Source organism: Balaenoptera physalus (genome assembly GCF_965194825.1).
Source record: "Balaenoptera physalus genome assembly, chromosome: 9".
NCBI lineage: Eukaryota > Metazoa > Chordata > Mammalia > Artiodactyla > Balaenopteridae > Balaenoptera > Balaenoptera physalus.
In genome coordinates this window covers 34,512,376-34,527,741 of record NC_138888.1, presented here as the reverse complement: position 1 = coordinate 34,527,741, position 15,366 = coordinate 34,512,376, and the positions used below count along the sequence as shown (strand labels likewise).

The 15,366-nt window shown below is 35.1% G+C and overlaps 1 protein-coding gene across 6 annotated transcripts in view; it reads right to left on the bottom strand.

The window, feature by feature from the left end:
* PTPRK (protein tyrosine phosphatase receptor type K) overlaps positions 1-15,366 on the bottom strand; it is a 574,209-nt gene that overhangs the window by 258,316 nt on the left and 300,527 nt on the right. The gene's annotated exons all lie outside the window — the stretch shown is intronic.

Here is a 15,366-nt window from a genome sequence, read left to right as displayed (position 1 = left end):
ATTTAAAAGCAATAATCAAAGGAACCTAAAAGTTAAAAGCATATCTGTCAACTTTTAAAATGAACTATTGGAAAAACATATTTACAGTATCAGGGTGCCTCACACAAGACCATAAAGGAAATGGTTGAAATATTCAACTATAATAAAATTTCTAACTTCTATATGTTGAAAGACATCATAAATAAAGTGAAAAAAGCAAGCCACAAACTGTAATAAGATATTTGTCATGAAAATAATCATCAAAAGATAAATAGCCAGGTTATGTAAAATTCATCTACAGTTCAATAAGAAAAAAGACAAACCACCCTATCAAAAAATGGACAGGCTATAAAAAGAGAAAATGTGTATGTCTAATAACCATGAAAAGAGATCCTCAACCTAAATTTAAAAATTCTTTATGTCAAAGATAGCACAAAGGGCAAAGAAAAGCTACAACTATGAGAGAGAATTGGTCATGATCCTCATCCTAACTTCTTGTTGGTAAAATACTAAGTATTCCTGGTACCCTTTCACACTACTTGAAATATCATTTCATCACTAGATATGGAAAACAGAACCGTAAAATTACTAGAAGTGTAAATGGTTACAGTCATTTTAGAAAATAATTTGTTACTATCTAGTAAAGTTGAAAATGCATAAAACTTAGGACCCAACAGTTCCATTTCTGCATTTCTATGTTTGGATCACTCTTCTATGTGTGATCACGCAGATATGTACAAGAATGTTGAACTCAGAATCGTTTGTAATAGTTAAGTATGGGAAAGATCCACATATTCCTGAGTGGTGGATAAATAAACTGAGATTTATCCATTCAGTAAAATTCAATGTGGCAGTTAAACTAAGCAAACTAAAACCAGTAGGGTCCTGGTTAAAAAAAAAAAAAGTTGAACATCTCCTGCATTCCACTGAAATACATGTTTAAATCTTAAAAAAAAATAAAATAAAAACCTTAACAAAAATTAAGATAGGAGACAAAAATGAAAAATGTCAACTTCTATTAAATTAGAGTGGTGGGTATGTTAGTGATCAATTTATCTTTTTTTATAATTGTTTTTGTATGTTTGAAACACTTTGCATTTTTTAAACAGGTAAATAATAAAGGAATCATCTTATTACTTTAATAATTTTTAAAATCCTCAAATCCACTGTACCTTTAACACCCTTCTCCATATCTGAAATGATATATATGTGCAAATTATGTTATACATATGCGTGTGTGTCTGTATATGCATATATACCTAAGGATAAAAAAGTCCCAATTTTGACTAAAGTCAAAAATTTTCACTCATTCAGTGTTTTGTTGACTCTTCTTTCCTGACCCACGTATTCCATGATTTTTGCACCAAGATCCTCTGCCCATTCCCTTGAATAATAATAAAGAGAAAAAGCAGCTTATACTCAAAACCCTAAAATATAAATCCATAAAATCTAGCCTAAATTCTCTTTCCCTATAAACCACATGAACAAACAAACAAAAATTTTACACATGAGAATCTCAAACAGCATTTTTTTCAATTATCATATCATTTGATACCATCTTTCTAATTGGAAGGCAGACCATGACTCAGCACTGTTTAGACAGGTACATGCCCTCACCTCATCCTCCCCTAATTCACCCCTCCAGTGGTGCTCTCCATCTTCCATCACCTTTCTCAGTTCTTCCTTTGGCAAGACCAGCCAACTCCTGCTGCCCACCTTGTCTTCTAAATCATCTTGCTTGTGCACACACAACACTCACGTCTTTTAACACCATGTCTTTTTCAAAAATCCGTCTTCTCTTGTGAAGAGTTACTAAGTACCCTTAATGTTTCCCTGTGAATAATTATTATTTCATCTTTCCATCTTAATTGACATTCATCTCACAATAACACTTTCCTCAAAGGAGGGCACATTTTCTTGTACTTTCTTACCCTTTATCCTGGTTCCTCACTTGCAGGCCACTCTTTCACTATCCCACTCAACAGCCTCTCAACTTCCAGAGTTCCCAGCTTGCCCAAATAGCCTTCCAGTCAGTTATCTATCAGGTCAGATTATCCTCTCCACCATAGTTCTGTGAATATTCTCAGTGATCCCAAAACTCACTCTGGCCTCAGTGATGCCCAACAGCCTTCGTTACTACCTTGTCCCTGTGCTAAGATAGTTTTCTCAGTCTGAATCACAATTGCCCGTGGCATTGTCTCCTATTGTTTCAATCTTCTGCATTGTCAATGAGACCTTACTTTCTGACCCTTTACTTTTACAAGCAGCCATTTCAGAGATTTTCACTAGCCTGAAAGAATTCTGGATTTTTAAAAACTTTCCATTGTTATACACTGCCAATACAGGATATACACTATTTCTTTGCAACAATTACAAGACCACTACTGACTTTTGCAATCACTCATTTGCTGTCATGAAAAATCTGAATTACCCAACAAGGGAGACCAAGAGCTCTTAGATATTCCTAGTTGATGCCCACAGTGCCACGAGCTATGAAATCTAACAACGTCCTCTCTGCCTCAACCTCACATTTCATCAACTTATACATACTCTTCACTTTCCATTCCCACTGAAATTACCATGAATAGTGTCTCAAAAGCTCAAAGATCATCATAAAAATGTAATCACCAGCATTTCTATCTTGAATCTCTTCTACAATATATTCTATATATGTCCTTTTACCTTTTTGGGTACTGAAATCATCGTGAAGGTAGGGCTCCAAATCTTGTATTTTTTCTTCCACAGCATCTTATATGTAGTATGTTATCATTATTTAGTGGGTACTCAAGTTCTTTGTTAAAATGAACTAAATTCGCTGATATTTTTAGAGACAAAAGTCATGTAAAACTTCCTTAGTTTTTCATAAATTTTTATAACAAAATATATAAAAATCATTAATTAAAATTAATAATAAAAGGAAGCTACAGAAATACAGAACCTCAAGGACATCTAGAGATCATTTATGCCAAGCTCTTTCTGAACTCAGAGATGTTGAGGACCATCAGGAGATCACAAAGTTGATTACATTGTGTTTGTATTTGTGTATATTACTATACTAACATAACTATATATGCTTATATAGGATATACATTGTTTCTATAATTAATGAGCATAGTACACTTAGGTGCTATTTATCTCTTGAAATAAAATAACAATAAAAATAATATAGAGTCATAATATTCAGATTTTTCTTCAAAAATCATTTAATAAGCACCTCCATGTACCTCATACTATATTAGCTATTACCTTGGTTCTGTCACTGTTCTCTATTACAAACCTTCTGTGATAGTCATTTCCATTTAAAGATTATAAAATCAGAATTCAGAAAGATTAAAAATGCGATACACAGCCTGTTAGTAGCAGGATTAAAACTCAAAACTAGGTTTAAAGACACAAAATCCAGTAGTATTTCCTCTAAAATAAACCAAAGCTGCTTTTTGTTTCATTTGTATCATAGGTACAGTCCAGTGAGTTGATTATTTGTTGTTGAGTCTTGATCAATGCATTGTATCAATGAGAAAATGTAATCTACTATATTAGACATTGCTTTATTTACTTTATTTGCTTTATTTACTTTCAGTAAGGCATTACATTTCAAAGTAGCAATTCATGATATGTACATTTCAGAAGTCAAAAATAATGATAACTTTTTCTTTTATAATCCAAAATAACAGGTCTTTGCCTGCCTACAAGCTATCAATTTAGCAGAGTGGGCAGGGCTATGGAAGAAGGAAATAAGAAGTAATGGTAAATTTATCTCTTATACAGCAGTGTTTGCATATAGTTTTCTGTCTTATATTCTTCAGTTCTGGGCTCTTTATTCTGCTTTGAGATTTTTATGTGATTCTGCATTTCAAAATCCCCAACCCTGAGAAATACTAAGAAATGAACCACAAAATTATATGATCCAAGGATTATAACCTAGCACTTTGTTTTTTCATTCCTCTCCCCTCCTCCCCAGATCCTTGTCATGCTTTCTTATTTATTCTCTCTCCAGTACAGGTTGCTGAGACTCGTCACTTACCAAGTAACCCTAGGCAAGTCACTGGAATTACTATTATGACTCCTCTAGTAAACTAAGTAAGCTTCATCATGCAGGGTGCATGCAGTATTTATTTGACAAGGTCAGTTCCTGGCATAAAGTAGTGTAGTGGTAATATTGGTTAATTTCCAATATCTATAATAAACTGTAGCATTAGGATCACCTGTCAGATTGTTACAAATGCGAAGTCTAGAGATCACTCTAGATCTAGTGAAACAAAATCTGCATTTTTACAAGATCCCTCGGTTATGCAGCAAGATATTTCAGCTTGAGACACTGGTTGAAAACATGATGGAGGTCCTGTTCTCATGAAAAGATGACAGGTCTAAAAAAGGGTGTGATTCTGGCCAATGAGAAATAATAGGAATAAGCCAAGTCATTTCCAGAAAGGTTTCCTCACTTCTAGAGAAAACACAGTGAGTCCCCTTTTCTTTTTCTCAATGTCATGACTAAAATGCTGAGCATGGCACATTGAGGAGAAAGACAGGATCAGGTTCTTGATCACGTCTCTAAAATGGTGTCGGCAGCTACTCACCTGAGTCTGCCCACTCTCCCCCTGAGAGTGTACTACCACTTAATAAATCCTCACTTTGTTCTCTTGAGAAAAATTTAAAATTGAAATAAAATCAAATGGTGTCAACAGCTCTTAGAGCCCCCTTATTTCTGGACTTCCTGTTAAGTGATGTAATACGTTTGGTTTTCTATTACTTACTTTCAACTTGAAATCCTAAAAGCTAATGTGGTATGGTTAAAATATGGAACAGTTTATTTCAGCTTCTCTTTTCAAAGCTTGAGGAATATAATTAATCCAATTTAATTTTAAATTCAATAATGCAGCACTTAGAACACTTGCAGAGATTATTTCACTCTATTGGCTTGAAGAAAAAATTAAATTACATTTATTGCTTTATTTATTTTTCACTGCCTTTCCTGGGCACACAATGATACATGTCTCCTCCATCCTCTTAGAGTTGGAGAAACTGGAAAGAGACTGTTTTCCTATGTTAGGTATTTAAGTTCCTATTGAATAATATTAAGAGGACCACATATAATTTGTCAGTACTTGCCCTTTTTCCAAAACTAATGTCTGTAAATTTGCACACTATAATTAAGTAAGGTTGATGTGACTCATACAACAATCCAGCCAAATTAATTCCAAGGACCTGAGGGTTCCTTACTGGGGCTTGTCTGCCATATGAAATGTTTTTCTTTCTCACAGGTATGATAAAGCTATCATCATCATCATTATTATTGAACAATTAAATCAAAGAATTTTAGAAAAATGAAAGAGGATCATGGCAAACTTAAAGGTTTAGAAATTTATAAATTTCTAAAATTAGAAACACTGTTACTATTTTGAGAAAAGCACTCATTTACATCCGTTAGAAATTATTATATTGATGTCAATAGATTAAACAATAAGAAAATAGCATTCCTCTAGGAGAAATTACCCTAAAATTACAATACTAAGTTCACAACATATTTACTATACGGCAATAAAAGTACTGAACAAGGCAAATGATATTTGACACAGAAAAAGAAAGAGGAGGCAAATATTATAATTCTGATATAAAGTAGGGTAAAAATGTGCTGGCGATAGCAAATTACTAGAATCAGGATCATTAACCAAGTTTCACAAAAACTGTCAGGTATTAAACAAGAAAATGAACTTTAACCTAAGAAGTGAAGGTGTCTTTGCAATATTGGGACAAGGTGGCCAATACGAGGAGCCACACAAAAAGGGCAGAGTAAGTAGACCGAACTATGGGAGATGATACCTACGTTCTAGTCCTGCAATGACTATTTATTAGCTTCACAGTTTCTCATTACTTCTCAAATCTCTGCCTTTTCATCTAAAAATGGGGATATCAATTTGTAACAGCTTATTCAACAGAGATGCTGAGAATATTAGGTGAGATAATTGTGCAAAAGTTCTAACTGCAAATCCTGATAATAGCAATATTATGAAGATAATAATCGAAACAATATCTAAGTGAATAATATATTTGATAACTGTCATGGTCTTTTAATGTATCAACTTGACTAGGCTACAGTCGCCAGTTTTTCAACCAAAACACTAACCTAGGTGTCTCTACTAAGGTATTTTGCAGATGGGATTAAAGTCCATACCCAAATAACATTAAATAAGGGAGAATAGCCTAGATAATCTGGGTGGACTTGATTCAATCAGTTGAAAGGTCTTAAGAATGGATCGGAGGCTTCCCTGAAGCAGAAGAAATTCTACCTGTGAAGAGCAACTTTAGTCTGTGCCTGAATACTCCAGCCTGCCCTCTTGAAGCGCTTGACTACAGACTTCAGACTTGCCCAGCCAGGTTCCACAATCACATAAACCAATTCCTTGCAACAAATCTCTTGAAAAAAAAAAAATCTATCTATCTATCTATCATCTATCTATCTATCTATCTATCTATCTATCTATCTATCTATCTATCATCTATCTATCATCTCTCCTTCTGATCTGCTTTTCATGTTTGAACCCTGACTAACAGAGATGATTTTGTTACCAGAAATGGTTCTGGAGGAAAAGATTTTTAGGGATGAGTTTTCTGATTTGGTCTGGTTCTGGGTTTTCTGGAATTGGTTCTCTAATCTGATTAGATTTAAAGGTACAAATAACTCCAGTGTCATTGGTAAAGAAGACACTGCTAGTCCATAGCACGATGCAGTAATAGAGATATGCAAAATATCGCCATTAGATAGATATCCCTGATCAAATACCTACAGAATTTTAAGTTCTGGGTAACCATGTATTTGCTACCTTGATATAGATTCTTACAAAACTAAAATCTTTAAAGAAATAGAAAAAAAAATCCTTTGACTACCTAGAAAAGCAGGTAGAAGACTTATAAGGAAAAGAAAATTTATTATCAGACTTTGACAGCAAGGCTTTATGCCACAAGAAAATGAAGTAACACATTTAAGTTACTCAAGGAAAGAAAATGCGAATGAAGGATTTTATAACCTTCAAAATTGACTTAAGAACCAAGGGCACATATAAACTATTATCAACATCCAAGAACTCAGGGAATATTATTTACATGAGCTATTCCTGTGGAATCTCCCAGAAAATAAGTTTCAAACAACCAAAATTACTAAGAAGACGTGACATACATACTGATGATGAACATTAAAAAACATAGCTACACATAGAACTAACACCAAATAAGGGCTAAATGGGAGCGAGTACAATATGCAATGGTTCTATGCTAACAATGGAGATAGGGTACAAGTATTCAAAATAACATGAGATTTAAAAATGAGTGATTATGGGATATTCTAATTGTCTCTTTCTCTGTGTCATTGAGAACCAAAAATATTAGTGTGGAAAAAAAGAAGATGTAACTGACAAACTGTAATAAAGAAAACATTAAGTGAAAAACTTTAGGCTTGAATTTGAAATATCAATATAAACTAATAGTTATTTTACCTTTAAATATATGTGTATATTTTTCTTAGTTATGTTCACTGAAAAGATCTAGCAATGAATGCCCCTCAGCATTCACATAATGGTCCTGAAATATAATTTCTCAAAATTGTAAAACAGGGCACCAGGTCTGAAAGAGAAAATGTGCAAGATGACACTGACATCAGATAGCAATACAAGAAAGCTATCGAAGACTACTGAAGTTATATCAAATGGACACTGGAGCCAACCTGGGATGATCTGAGTCTTAAAAATAGTATTAACTGCAATGAATTGAAGTCTATTAAATATGCTTAAATCCATAAGTTCATGATATTAAAAAAAGAGGAAGAAGAATCAGTCACCTTTGGAGGATGACAGGAACCAACAAATTATATTGAAAACCAATAATTAAAGCAAAGATTTGAGAAGTTACCACGCCTTTCCTAAAATGAACTATGTCACTGGGTAGCCAGATAGGAGATGATGATAAGTGCGTCTTCATTAATTAAACAAAATACAAAAGAAATAATAAAATTAGAATATCACAATTTACAACCACCAGGAATGAATATAGGCATTAAGCATCAATTGGTATCAGAATCACAAAAAGAAATAGGAGACATTTTGTGCCTCTGGTAATCACACCATACACCTCCTCTAGCATTGCCAGAGGATCAAACTTGACTCTAGATCTGGCTGCCAATTTTCAGGAAATTCAAAGGAACATGTTGAACTGAAGAGGACATTTGTATGCAATCAGTAAAATGCAGACTGTGTGAACACTACAAGTCAGATGGCCTGGGTTCCTCAACAGATAAACTGTGACAAACACAAGAGAGGACAAACACACAGATTAAAGGGATTCTAAAAGACATATTTTAAAAAATAGACAAGACTAATCTATAGTATCTAAGGAGACTAAATATATGTAAGTGGAAAAAAAACAGGAAAAAAATACAAGGGCTGAAAGTCATGATAATTATTATTTGTAGGGGTAGGCTACAACTTATTATTTGTAGAGAGATGGCTCATTTGTGTCTGGGATGGACCACTTGGAAAGAGCCTCTATGATGGCTGGCAAAGTCTTTCTCTTGACCTGTGTGGTGGGTATCATAAAAATTCATTGAGTCATAGTTTTTCATTTTTGTGAGGTTTTCTCTATGTTTTATTTTAAAATAAAAGAATTTTATAAATATACTATCTTTAAATCAGACTGCTTTTCATAGAGAAGAAACCCAGCCCACTGCCAGAGCCCCATGTTGTACCACTGATCACAGGAGCTCAATGGAAAGTTGTAAAGTGCTTGACGTGACCTGAAAAACACACTGAAAGGGCAGCTCTGAGAACAGTAGGAGAGTGCATTATTCTTGTACAGAAAAAGTAGTAAATTGTTATTTATAGATATCGATAAGAAGAAATCCTTGAGCTTCTATGACTGCCAGGCCTTTAGAGTCATGTTCCAGGGGTACATAAAGAAGATAAAGACTATTCCACACATCATTCATTTATAGTCAATTATGTAATCTGTAGACAACAAGCTCAGAGTTTATGAATTATTGAAGAAGGAAAAGAATGCATCATATCTTTAAGGCACTGAACTGTTTATGGTAGAAAGCCACACAAAGCCAACCAAAATGACCTCAGGAATATTTGGAAATTCTAAAAATTAAATACGATTAAACTTTCTGATGCTCATTGTTACATACATACACACCCAAAATGCCAAGGGTAAAAGATAAACATTACAATCCATGATACTTGGTCAGTGATTTTACTTCAAGACCAATGATTATAATTCTTTACATGAAGCCATGAAGGAAGAATATAATGCCATGAACTCGAATAAAACAAGGTCCTCAGGAAAAGCAGGACTGATAAGAGTGATAGCCATTAGCTACCAAATAGAACATGGTCTCTTAAGTGGAGCAGAATTAATTGTAAATCAGCATATACACAGAAAAAAAATCACTAATGCTTAAACAGGATAAACAGAGAAAATTAGAATTAAGTAGCAGGCTAGTGTTCATCTATCAGTTTACAAGGAGTCAGGAAAGCACAACAGACATGGTTAATACTCTTCTCTGACACGGGTCCTGTTCTGTGAGCCACAAGCTACAGAAGGCAAGGCTGAAAGCACCAACAGCCTTCCCACAGATGAATTCTCCTAAGTGAAATCAGGAACACCCAGAGGTTTTTAATTTGGCCACAAGCTTCAAACTGTCCTGGTAAAATTTTTTTAAGGCTAAAGAGTCAAAAGGAATGGGAATGTCTCCTCATTTTTCACTCCTATTTAGGAAAACTCATATGCAATTATCAAGGCAGAAGGGGAAAAAAGTAAACAAATGCGTCGAGCAGGTAAATTAGTTCCCAGACAGAAAATGGGAAAACAAATTCACAGACTGGCTGTAAAAAATAAACGTTTGAGGAAATTTAAAAAGCCATCTTTACTATTTCACTCTTCCAAATTCTTTCACCTGGTACCAACCAGATCCAAACTCTGTGTCTTCTTTCATTGGTCCCTCTCCTCCCCTCCTCACATTTTTTCCAAATCCACCGGCGTTGTCCAATCCTAGGCCTTCACTACTTGATGTCTGTACTGCCAGCAGTAGCTTCTTTCTTGCTTTTGTCTCCATCATGGCCTAGTCCCAACCCTGCCATAAACTATATTTACCTCTACTTCCCATTGTGAACCTTACACTTCAAGAAGATTCTTCTCTTGATGTTCCTACCCCACCAGCACACACATACACTAAACTGCAGTGATAACCATGCCCACTTAATCCTTGCTTATCCAAGTCCTATACGTCCTTCAAAGACTCAATCAAATCTTCCTTAATGATTTCACCAAACACTCCAGTCTGAGATGCTCTCTCTCAACTCTGAAAAAGCGCTGGGCTTAGACTCCATACGATCTTTTCTTATTCGGTTATACAAGCATCTCTCAGGGCTGAAAGGATCTTAAAAAAGCATTCAGCCTCATGCTTAAATGTCCTCTACATCTCTAGCAAGTACTTAACCAGATTATGCTTGGACACTTCTCCTAATTTTACTACCTCCTACAGTAGCTCATTCTAGGTTTCAACAGCCCTACAATTACAAAGGTCTTCCTCATAATCAGCTTATATCTCTCACCAAACAGCTTCAAACCACTAGTTATTATTGTACTTTACTATCTATAAAAAACAAACTAAATCCCTCCTGTAAATTCCCAATATTCTAAGATTTTAAGAAACTTATCCAGTCTCCCACAAATCTCAAGATATATTTATACAATGTACCTTTAGCCATTCTGACATTATTTCTTCAACTTTACCAAATGTCCTAGTAATTATATGCTGCTGCCTTTTGTTATTCTAATATTTCAGATATGTGTCAGCCACTTTTAGGGCCAATCTCGAAAACGTCAGAACTTTCACCAAGTCTAGACATTAGGACAATTTCACATTATCTCATTCCTTTCTCTCCCCACCCCCATGGTATCCAATGTGAGCTGATCATATATTAAATGTTTAATCAGTTTGGCTTTGAAATAGTCCTCTCAAATTAGTTCTCAATGAGTTGCCCACTGTAAACTGCATGTTTCTAGGCATAGATAAATTTCCTCCAACATTTTCACTTCATTATAATAAATGGAAAATTACCAGATTTTTTTTTTTCTCAAAAAGAAATAGTTTCAGGGATAGTAAAATCTCTTGTGGAAATTAAACATGATACAAGGTTCCAGGCACTTCATACGACAGTATAAACAGACACAAGAAAATATTATAGCATGGCAGCATCAAAAAGAGCTTTGTGAGCAATGACTAGTTGGCACTTGAAACATTGTAGTGATATATTTCACCAGATAAAATTTGAGTACTTTTGTACTCAAATTATTCATTTTTTAAAAAATCATGCTTCTCATTTCCAATGCTACAAGACGATATTCCCATGTAGTATAGGAACAAGGCTATTACATTTTCCTGGATAGATAAAACACTTTATGGCCAGAAGTTTCAGGCCAGCCATTTTCATTGACCCTCAGCTGGCAACAGTTGGTACTGCAAAAGGTCAGCCTCTCTCTGGTTGTTTTTTAGAGCAATCTGCACCTAATTATACTAATTTTACTCTCAATGTATTGCTTAATTATCTATTGCTCCAGAAGGAATGACATTTCCTTTGGCTGAGAAACTAGCTGTATCACAGTACATTAGCAGTGACGAGCCTCACCAAGGGCAAAGTGATGGCTGGCTTTCCTGTTTTGGCAGGCCTACTCAGGAGGCGCCGTGTCAGCACCTGGGGAGATTACTGACAGACTGGCCCAACTGCCACAGCTTTGATGGCAATCTGCATAGAATTACCAGTCACACATTAAACAGCCTCATTTCAATTCACCAAAACGAACGGTGCCACCAAATCTCCCCACACAATTCCCTGCTTTCAGTAACTCCGCTGGTGAATTTCTCTGTCCAACCCAATGATGCATGCCCACCAAGCTCTGTAATGATGGATGGAGTCATTAGCATTTTAGTTTCTACACTGAACCTGAGGCCAAAGCATATGGTCTGACAGATGTTCCAGCAATGGGTTCTATTTGATTTGTCATGTAGGTGTCCACCTACACCGGACCTTCATGAAAGAATACTAATTTATAAGTTACAGCCCAACCCGTTTCAACTCTTTCACATCCTCGAGCGTTATAACATGTTCTGATAATAGAACACTCAGAACATGCTTTATTCTATATTTCAGTTTACACTGATGATTAAAAATCACCCTTGAACCTAATCCAATGATTTCAAATGGACAAGATGGACAAAAATGCAGGTAATGTTTGTACTAGGCTATTGCCATCTACGGCAGGGGTCCCCAACCCCCGGGCCACGGACCGGTAAGGCTCAGCTCCCCATCGCTTGCATTGCCGCCTGAACCATCCCCGCCATCGCTCGCATTGCCGCCTAAACTGCCCCCCTCCATCCGTGGAAAAACTGTCTTCCACAAAACCGATCCCTGGGGCCAAAAAGGTTGGGGACCGCTGATCTACAGCATGATTAGTACTGCCAGTGATTTGGTTATTTGAGGAAATGTTTCATATACTCATTTTCTCCTCATTCATGGATAATTAAGGTACACTATATACAGCAAATTGGATAAATCTTAACTTCTGACAAATGTATATACACCCATAGACCCAAAGCCCCAATAAAGCTATATGACACTTACTTTACCTCAAAAAGTTTCCCTGCTCACTTCCAGTTCCTAATCACCCCCTACCCCAAGTCAAATACTATTCTGATTTCTATCACCATAGATTAGCATCTATAGAGTCATAAGGCATGCACTCTTTTGTGTCTCTTCTCTTTCAGAAAGCATAATATTGCTGAGCTTTATAAATCCTGGTATCAGTAGTGCATGCTTTCTAATTTATTGCTGAGTAGTGTGAATGAACCACAAATTGTTTATCCATTCTCCTGTTAACGGACATTTGGGTTCTTTACAATTACTGGTTATAATGAATAAAGCTGTTATAAACATTCTTCCACAAGTCTTTTTGTGAACACATGCTTTTATTTCTCTTATGCAACTACTTAGGAGTGGAACTGCTGTGTCATATGTTATTGTTCCCTTATATATTCACTTTTTCCTGTGATCACTTTATCTACTATCCATATTATTGTGTTGAAATAAAAAGGACATGACTAAAATTTTTAATCCACGAACATATATAACCTATTTTTTTTCTTTCCTGTGAGAAAATTATCTGGTACCTCTCAGGAATATAAGCAGACATTTTTATTATTTTATTTCACTATAAATTGAACATTGAAAAACATTAAACATAAAATTATACATTAAAATCTCACTTATGATCTTATTTCCTATAACCTGGGTTTTATCATAAGCCTTAAGTTACGATCCACAAATTCTCTACCATTGGGGGTTCCTTAGGAACACAAAATGGTATAGTTTTAAAACTTGTTGTAAGCATTAAAAAGCATCTGTTCGCGTGGGGAAAACTGCAAATTGTAAGCTGAAAAAAAAAGTTGTGTTCATATCTAGAATGCAAGCTACTTCACTGAGTGTTACGAAAGAAAACGAATTTGGAAGTTCTCTAGGAGCAATTAAAGACTTTATCCTAACTCCCTTATCCAATATGAATGAACTGCATAACATACTTGCTGACACCAATGGGCATTTTTTTTTTACACTAGAGCATGATATATTTTATTGAAGGTATTTCTTTTGGTTGTGCTATATCCATTATGCATAATGCTACACCAATGGACTTTTAAAAACATTCATCCATATTGTTTTATGCATCAGTAGTTCGCTCAGCATGTGCAAGGAGGTTAATTTGGCTTATATATTTTGTCATTGTTTTCTAAATGTCTAGAGTGAATGACCTTCTTTTAAGACTCTCTAATTTTATAATCTGAGATCTTGCAGGAAAGAAAACTCCGTAAAGGGACTTCCCTAGTGGTCCAGTGATAAGGAGTCTGCCTTCCAATGCAGGGGATGAGGGTTCCATCCCTGGTTGGGGAACTAAGATCCCACATGCCGCAGGGCAACTAAGCCCGCGCGCCGCAAACTACAGAGCCCACGTGCTCTGGAGTCTGCACGCCACAACCAGAGAGAGAAAACCTGCATGCCACAACTAGAGGAAAGCCTGTGAGTGGCAACTAAGACCCGACGCAGACAAAAAAATAAATTAAATAAATAAATATTTAAAAAAAAAAAGAACACTCCCTAAAGATATAGCAGACCCACTATGATATGTCTTATGGACTATCCCAGATTATCTCAGGTAACTCACTGTCTGCTTTTTTGTGCTCCATTCTTTAATTTACCTAATTTGTATGTCATTTTAAACAATAAAAATGATTGAAATATCAATTGTAAGCTAAAGACAGTAAACAAGTGCGAAGTTATTCTCTAAATGTATTTCTATACATAAATTACTTTAAATGTCATATACTATCAGATATTCATGGCAGTTGTAGTGTATCATTTTTCATTTAAAATAGAAAATTGGACGCTTTCTAGTTTTTGCTCTTTTACACCATATTCAAACAACACTTACCAATTGAAGCTCAATATTATTATATTATATAAGTGATTTGGAGGACATAAAAAGTTGATGGCCATTTTTATTACACCTGACCATGGCAGGTGTAACAGCTACTCCATTATTCCATTACTTTTGTAATAGGATGCAAAGACCTTTCATCCTGAGTTACTTCAGAGTACATTCGTTCACAGCAGTCAGCAGAGATTTTAAGCAGTTGTTCTCACAATGATACTTAATTTAACGAATGATTTTTTTCCCACACAAAACTAATAACTTAAAAATTTTATATTCCTCCATGAAACAAAAAAAGGTGATCAAGGCCATGTTTCAGACCATCGAAAATAATGTAGAGACCTGGTTTAGCATGTTACAGCTGTAAGGGATTTTGGTCTCTACCCACATCTCCTTTTATAGATAAAAAAAATCTATGGCCTGGAAAAGTTCAATGAATTCTCTAAGCCAATACAATTAACTGGGTTATAAGAATTAGAGTTAGAATTAAGGTTAGAATTAAGAACTGGGCCCCTTGACCTTTAAGAAGTTGTTCTACACCAAGCAAAAATAACTTGACATCTATCTGTGTGTGTTGGCCTGTAGATGCATTGTGGAACCAAGATTCTTCTCCCTTTATTATGTTTCTACTAGTTTCAGCAAAAGATGGATCATTTTTTTTAATCATTGGCCACTTTCTGATTCACTCACTCTATAGATGCACACATATCAATTATATCTATATATCTACACCTTTATCTCTATATCTCAGTCTTATTTATTTGAAAACAACCCTAAACCAGGCAATTGATAATCTTCAATGTTTCTTAAATATGGAGAAGAATGATTCAAGAGAATAAGTTAAGGTAATTTAAGTGG